The sequence below is a fragment of the Lissotriton helveticus genome, chromosome 3_1, assembly GCF_964261635.1.
Source record: "Lissotriton helveticus chromosome 3_1, aLisHel1.1, whole genome shotgun sequence".
Taxonomy (NCBI): Eukaryota; Metazoa; Chordata; class Amphibia; order Caudata; family Salamandridae; genus Lissotriton; species Lissotriton helveticus.
This window is the reverse complement of record NC_136061.1, coordinates 482,814,249-482,822,987: the sequence shown is the minus strand read 5'-3', so window position 1 is coordinate 482,822,987 and position 8,739 is coordinate 482,814,249. Positions and strand designations below refer to the sequence as shown.

Below are 8,739 nucleotides of genomic sequence, written 5' to 3'. Positions count from 1 at the left end.
GGAGGGACTTAGGCCATGAATGAGCCGTAGCAGGTGCCATCACCCGGCCTGAAATTGGCGTTTGGAGTTCTTAGCCATTTTCACTACTACTAAGCCTCACAACTTCAGTTCTGGTGCTTTATGGATAGGGCAAAAGCGGGAGAACATCTCTGGAAAATCCTTTGGCTATGAAAGAACTGGACAGCTTGGGGTATGTTTCATCTCCTGTAATCCCCTGTCCCCTGTAATGAGTGCCACCCTTAGGGTGTGGGACCTGGTTGCTATTCGGAGGGTTATGGCCTTGATCCCCTTTGCAGTTGACACCAATCTCAGGAAATCCAAAGTTTAACCCAGACCTTCAGCCTACTACTTTTGCGGCCTGGCAGGTTGCTTGCCGTCGATCGATTGATCACCTGTTTGACATTGACATTGAAAGACTCATTGTAAGTTGCGAAGGAAATTTAAATACTTTTAAAATATTGAGAAGACTTTTACAGCACACAAGGTCAAACGCCTTTTCCGTACCTAATAAAAACAACTTAGCCTGGATTGACTTACAGATATAACCATCCAACGGTTCTAATAAACAAGCATTTGCAATGCAAATTACTGCAACAAGGCTGGTTTTGTTCATGCTTGCCAACTGCTAATAAGGACTATTAATGACGGGCAGCAGCTTGCAGTAGCACCCCTTTGACCAGCAGAAGAAAAGCCTTTGCTGGGGTAAAAGAGTTGGTCATTTTCTTTCAGTTTTCGAGTAGATAGTTAAGGGCCATGCACATTGTAAACTTAATGCCGGTTTCTTAAAAAAAAAAAAAAAAAGAATAGAGCAGAATAATTTTGTTCCAAAATGTGCCATTAGCGAGGAAGGTTCTGTGTGATTGTGCAACAGGTGAGCACCACCTGTTGTCACACAGAGGCAAAATTCCTACAGCACATGGTATTCCCAGGTGCTCTCACATCCAAGTACTAACCAGGCCCAACCCTGCTTAGCATCCAAGATCGGTCGAGATCAGGCACATTCAGGGTGGTATGACCGTAGGCATCAGGCGGCTGCCATTTCAGGCCTCTTGAACTGACACAGCCCTCCAGTCTGGAACGTGCTATACTGAACTGCACTTGCACACTTCCTTTTAACAACTGCCCTCCATTTGCAAGCTTGCTACAGATAGACAAGCACAGCCCTGTCTTCCACCAGCCTTGTACTTTCTTATTACACACTTACACTCAGGCTCGGACCTCCCTTAGGGTGCAGTGCCAGCTCGAGAGCAAGCAAACCAGCAGCTTGGGATTTTCACCATGCGCCTAATCTTGCTTTGCACTGGGCTATAAGGCACTCTATCAGGCCACTCCTCTATGTGGCAGAGGCTGCCAGACTACCACTCTTCAACTGATGCTCACCCGCAGAAACATTCGGGTGACAAATTTGTTTCCGGGGAGCTCTGGCTGCAAGTTTCCTTTTCTTATCAGGGACAGAGCCCTCATATGCAAATCATGTCCATGTCCAGGGTCCGCCCCTGTGTGTTTGGAGAAGAGAGACTGAGATGAGGGTCTGAGTGCCGCCTGGGTGCAGGGTCCTCATTGCCAGGGGCCTGGCTACAGCAGCAGCCCGTACTGAACAAAGGGCAGCTTGACAGACACTCTTTATGCTCAGGCCAGGTGGACAGGAGCTGGACATGCGCTAAATGTGCAGGCTGCCTAAGTTGAAGTTTGCTGGGCTGAGAATGTCACAGCTCCGGTGGGCGTGACCTCCTTAGCTCAGCATAGGTCCTCAAGACCCTCCCCTTGTGATGAGGGAGAGCTTCAGTGACAGCCTTGTAGCTGGGCGCTTTGTTTTCAAGCCCCGAAGTGCCAAGGACTGAGTGTCTGTCACGGACTTTGTCCCCATCCTCCGTTTTGACGAGTGAGGGACTGCTGCCTCCCCTCATTGGCTGACCAAGGTAGCAGTCCCAACCCTCATGGCACCTCCCAGAGGCCTGCAGATGGTAAGTGTTGCATTAGCAAGGAAGGTTCTGTGTGATTGTGAGACGGAAGAGCAGCTCCTGGTGTCAGCGAGAGGCAAAATGCCCACAGCACCTGGTATTCCCAGGTGGTCTCCCTTCTAAGTACTAACCAGGCCCGACCGTGATTAGCCTCCGAGATCGGAGGAGATCGAGCGCATTCGGGGTGGCACAAGAGGCTGCTATTTCAGGCCTCCTGTGCTGACACAGGCCTCGTGTCTGCAGCAGGCTACCCTCAAGCACATTTGCACACTTCCCTTCAACAACTGCCCTCCGTTTCAAACTTCCTGCAGCTAGCCAAGAACAGCCCCTCTTCCACTTGCTTATTTTACACTTACGCACAGGCTGGGACCTCCTTTCTTTAGGGGCCAGCACTAGCAGCAGCAGACCAGCGGCCTGGAATTTTTACCAAGCGCCTAGCCTTGCTTCGCACTGGCCTATAAGGCACTATGCGTGGGCCTCTTCTCCATGTGCCAGGGGCTGAAGGGACTACCGCTCAGCAGCTGATGTCACCCGCTCTCCCGCCGGAACTCTGGGGAGACAAGTTCTTGCAGGAATCTGTGCTGAGGACGCAGCCCGCCTGCTCAGCTCCGTAATCACGAGAAGCTGTGAGGAATGGCAGAACCACAAGACTGCCGCGATAGCCCCGGCTTCAGTGGCTCTCCTGGCTCGGTGTCACCGCTCAGCGCCTCCCGGTGGCAGGGCTAGCGGTGGCATCTGTTAGCTGTCCAGGGTGACAGAGTAGTTCGCTGGCTTCAGGCGCCATTTCCTCATTGCAGCAGCGTTCCCTGTAAGAGAAGGCACAAGTTAGCAGCGCACCACTCTTCCAAAATCACGCAGCACCCAGCTGCTGCGCGTCTGGTAACATTGGGAAATGGTCCCAAAGCTGCGGTGACCGGGCAGGCACAATAAGAAGAAACATGGCTATTAGTTTAAAATGTTCGATTTTGTGGCAAAAATCCTACCTAAAGAGGAGCTCCGATTCCTTGCAGAACTTTCCCCTGTTATCCAGCATTTCCCCTCTCCCTGTTCCCCGTGTCAGTTGCCAGCATCCTTGTCTGTGTCTTTCGCTCTCCTCCGCTCTAACTGAGCTGGATTGCTCAATACCTGAGAGACATAATTCTAAAGCTACATGATGAGAGAATCTATTTGAATAAAACAGTAATTGCTCAAATTCCATGACTGCCGAAATTATTAAGTAATCAATGCAGACAGCAGAATTATGCCTAGAGCAGAAACAGGTGTCTTATTTTTAGCTGAGCATTTAGGGCCTCATTTAGATTTTGGTGGATGCAGATGTGCTGTCAAAAACCATCTATTTTCCGGTCCACTGCATGGCTGTCTGTCCATCAGATGTAGAGTATGGCGGTTTGATGGACAGAATTCTGTCAACCTTCAGCTGCCTCTGGTGCATTTTCCTTCCTCCATTGACAGCAGTACACCTGATACGTGACGGACAAAGAGGCGGACAGCCACTACTCCCTCCTCCATAGGTAAAGTATACTATTTACTGATAACACCATGGCGGCTTGACCTCCACACGTATGAAGAAGAAAAAAAGAGAATACAAAGCCAACCCTGCCCACTAGAACCACAAACCTCTCTATAACTGTTACCCTAAGGAATGGGACTCTATCTGGCTGTGATTGGGGAACAGCACAAAAGAAAAAGTAAGTACAACTCTTTTTAAGTGTAATATGTTAACTATCAATGGCACTAAACTTAATGTTATGTACCACATCTAACATCGATTTACCCTGTCTCCATGTCTGGCCATATGCATCATATTATATGACCATATTAAATAGTCACTGAATACAATTTTCCTACCCCTGGCACCTCAAGTCAGAAAGCCAATGCACATTTATTAAAAATAAAACTACATGGTCAGATAAGCATAATGCTAACACACTATAACTACATTTTAAATGTTAAAAAAATAAATGTATACTGATAATCTCTTCAAATTGGAGTGTTTACCAAAAATAGGTTAAAAAAATATTTGCACAATTATTCTGAGCTTAACTTTCATCCCACTTCAATAATTTGCAATACACACCAAATCATGTGTTCAACCATGTACCCCAAGTACATATTTCCACCATCTACTCCCTGATATATTACTTCTTTATTCTGGCACATTTTATTCAGGCTGAACACACACTTGCATGCCTGACTTTTCACTGATATTCATAACTTAGCTGTAGGCATGCATTATTTATGGGATGGACTATATGAACCCCCATAATCTGAAAGTGTTCTAATATATAATATATCATATAAATAATGAAGTTACATTTAATCACACAATGCAATGTAACACATAGGAAATCACAAGACCTGGAAACAGTAATAAATTGGTAACCTATGTAACATATTGTAAGAGGTGATCGCATATGGCAAACATAAGAACATTTATCAAAACTAATTTTATATCCAACTACATAAAAAACGCAAAAGGCTGAATTATAATATATAACTGATAAAGGTCAACAAAAATAATCATCCTCTGGGTATACACATTTTTAAAGTAAAAATAAACATAACAGTAAAGTCAGGGGTTTGGTAATAAAAAATAATATTTCAGTCTATATGTGGCTCAATGTTGTAATCTTTCCTTCACATGACTGTAATCCTCCTCCTCATGAGGCTCTGCATCCTCCAGGCCCGATAGATGTCTGACAGACTATTTTGTGGGATATGGTGCGGTTTTTAGAATTTGCTTTGGCGGTTGAGGTCTGTTTGTTCTGTGGAGGCATAGCCTTTGGAGTTGTATTTTTTGGGGGATAGCAGTGTGTGGGGGTATAGGAATGTTTGGGGTATGGGTTGGGGTACTGACCGGTGTAATAGTGGAAGAAGCTAGATGGATTGGGTTTGAAGTAGAAATTGGGGTGAACTGTGGAATGGGGACAGAGCTTTGAATGTGGGCCAGTAGTGTACTAGAGTCAGGGGTTGGAATTGGGTCACAAGGAGGAATGGAGGCGAATATGGTAAAACACTTGTATCAGCTGAGACGGTAGGAGAGAAAGAACCTCTAAAACAGACACAGCCGGCCACACGTCATCTAGGCCCGTAGGAGATAAATGACTTGCTGACTGACAATGATGCAACAATGCCATTAGCCCCAGAGATAGGTTCATCAGACTTTCTTAGGGCCTCCTCTAACACTAGTGTTGGGGAGGGGAAGCGGTGCCCGGGGCAAAGGAGACCCCAGTCCATTATAGGTTAGGTACTTGTACTGTGGAGGGACAGGTCACTGTGTGTGCAGCAGTGTCCCATTTTCTATGGAGCTGTGAGCTGTAGATGTTTCTGAGACTGAGTTGGCATAAGATGGTGCGTGATCAAGGAAAGCACCAGTTAAGCCATCTTGCAACACCCCTTAATAAAAAGAATGAACACTCAGGTGATGCAACGTGAGATCTTTCTGGGCCCACTAGATCTCATTCTAGGCCCTTGTGATATCATTCTGGGCCCTTATAAGTACAATGATCTGACCCAGTTTGTGCTCCTGCCACTTAGCTGCAGCCATTAGGTTTCCACTCATGTTGCTGACAATGGTGACCACACACGGAGCCTCCTTACTGCAGCAGGTGTAGTGTAGTGGCTTCACAACCGTTGATATGGCTGTGGTTGATGGAGACAACAGGTCAGGGATGACAATAATTGTTTGTTTGGGGCCACATGGGTCTTGCAGGACAATGATGTGTGTAATGGGAATTGCAATCTCTTGTAAGTATTAAATCTTGTGTCCTCAGGAAGAGAGAGGGGTGTAGGACGCTTGCCAAACAAACGTAATGGTCCAGTTGAAGATCACCCTCATAGACAGGAGTATTGCCCCCACTGAACTCTTGTTATCTGCACAGCTTGGCATCATAGCTGAGGCTGATGATCGCTGCTTCATCTTAAAAAAAAATCTTTTTTTTTACAATACTATTTTATACTATTTTAATGAATATATTTACTATAAAGATTTGCCCTTTAATTCATGTTTATCCTCGGTGTGTAACTTCACTCATCAAATTGAGGGCCAACATATTTTTTTACAATCATTAATAAATATTAAAATGTTGAGAAAGATTGAAACAGAGTGAAGTGAGATTACTTGTAGTTTCAGAGTTCAGGGCTGGGCTAGTGTGTGTAAGCTATGAAACTGAGGGTAGGTTGTATTTTGTCCAGAGGCCATCATACTAATCCTAAGCAACGCTGTGTGAACAAGAGTGCCTCATTGTGTGTCAAAATTTGTACTCTTGAAAAATCCTAGCGTTCTTAAGGAGGTTAGTGAGGACAAATAGCAATATATAGTTTAAACATAAGGGCTATCGGCCATTTAGAAAAATTGATATTCATTAGTACTTTTTGATTTGTAGACAAAAAACAGTGATATATTATTTATATTCAACTTTTTCGAACAAAAATGTTTCTGTTAGGTTATATGTAGGTGTGATTAAAATACATCCAGCTTAAATTATTTCTTGTAACCTCATCCACACTGGGAACCCGTTGCAGCCCTGGTAATTTGTTTCAGACCTGCCTCCCCCCCCCCCTGAGGAAGGGGGCACGTGTGAAGCACTGCGGCTCAACAAAACTGCCCCCAGCATGCTGCTTTTGTTACTGAGGGCTGATAATGCAGCATCGCTGCCAAATCGCCCTCCCAGTAACACACCTAGCCCTCACCCTTCCAGCCTTCGAGGCAAACACCGATTCCCACTACGGGCTGCCTGTCACTCTATCAAGCCCCTGTTGCAGAATACAGTTAATATTATTAATATGAGTATCTTTCCTACAAACTGGAAAACAATCTCTGAACATGGAAAGTGGGTCTAATAATCAAACAGTCAGTTGCTAGAAGAGGTATGTTGTGCCTCTGTTAAGAGAGACAGCTGAGTAATTATGGTTCTATCTATCTATCTATCTATCTATCTATCTATCTATCTATCTATCTATCTATCTATCTATCTATCTATCTATCTATCTATCTATCTATCTATCTATCTATCTATCTATCTATCTATCTATCTATCTATCTATCTATCTATTCACTAAACAAAACATAGGTTTTAGGGATGTTATAGTTAGCTGTACATTTCACTCGTACAAAACCATTGAAATTCCTCCGTTATAGTTAGTTGTACTAACTACAACTCGTGTGCCCGCAATCCACTGCTGATGATGTCACATGTTACATCATAGATGACACGGTCAGTGACATCACTGATGACATCACTGATAACATCTCAGATGACATCACTGATGACATTCAATTTACTGGTAGGTACGTTTAGAATTACTTTTCAGGATCAGTACTGGGCTCAAAGATGCAGCACTGAGGTCTCTCCTGATAACAGGTGAGTAAATCGGAATTCATAGTTCAACTTTGGTCCACTATATATAGAGCCACTTTCCTACACCAACCCCTCCCTTCACCACTGTGGAAACGCGCCCTGTGTCCGTTTTAATTTGGGATATTAAGTCCCCTTGAATCCCGAGGGTCCCTGGGGTCCAAGTAGCCCACTAGGTACCTCCAGTAAGCACCCCAGAGCTGCGTTGCAGAGACATGTAAAAAGGGGCACGGCCTGGGCCACCTCTCTGCAACGTAGTGCAGTTGCACTTACTGGAAGCACCTGGTGGGCTAGTTAGCTCCCAGGGGCCCTCAGGATTGAAGAGGAATTATTTCCCTAACTTAAAACATGCCACAGGGCGTGTTTGCACACGTCAGCTCAGGCCCCATCTCCCTCCGTTCGCCCCTGTGTAAACGCGCCCTGTGTCCGTTTTAAGGTGGGAGATTACGTCCCCCTGAATCCTGAGGGTCCCTAGGGTCCAACTAGCCCACTAGGTACCTCCTGGAGCTACATTGCAGAGAGGTGTAAAAAGGGGCATGGCCTCTGAACACCTCTCTGCAACACAGCTCCCTGGCGCATACTGGAGGTACCTGGTGGGCTAGTTGGCCCCCAGGGACCCTCAAGATTGAAGAGGGCATGTTTGCACAGATATCACCTCAGGCCCTGCCCCCCTACCTTCACCACTGTGCAAACGCGCCCGTGACGTGTTTTAAGTTGGGGGATTAAGTCCTCTTGAATCCTGAGGTCCACTGGAGGCCAACTAGCCCACCAGGTACCTCCATTAAGCGCCAGGGAGCTGGGTTGAAGAGAGGTGTAAAAAGGGGCGTGGTCTCAGAACACGTCTCTGCAACGCAGCCACCTGGTGCATACTGGAGGTTCCAGGTGGGCTAGTTGGCCCCCAGGAACCCCCAGTATTCAAGGGAATTCGTTCCCCATCCACTAGGACAATACCATACCTATGACCTTCACTTAGCACATTCATGGGACCATTAATGTCCATTCCTAGTTTGCCCCAAGGTTTCTCTGGAACAGAAATGGCTTCCACGGAACTAGGAACAGTAACCTGAGACTTGTCACTGAGAGCGCACGCTATGCACTCGCTCACCCAATGCTCCACATCCTTGTCTAAGCCAGGCTGCCGAAACGTATCTCTGATCCTCCTTGTCACGGCCCTCATTTTCACATGCCCTTCATGGGCTAATTCCAAAATATTCCCACAAATGACTTGAGGAACCAGTAACACATTTGCCCTCCTAACTATGCCATCAGACATGCTCAATTCTTCAGAAATTTATTTATATGCCTCTCATGCATCCTTCACATTCCCTTTAGGCCACCCTATATTCAAATACAAGACTATTTCCTGCAATACCTCGTCTTGTCTAACAGCTTCTTCCCATTCCTCTTTCTCAATGCAGGAC

The 8,739-nt window shown here is 45.8% G+C and overlaps 1 pseudogene; it reads right to left on the bottom strand.

Annotated features, from left to right (window-relative positions):
• Window positions 1-904: 904 nt before the first annotated feature.
• On the bottom strand, window positions 905-1,023 carry LOC144825631 (5S ribosomal RNA; annotated as a pseudogene).
• Window positions 1,024-8,739: the final 7,716 nt, after the last annotated feature.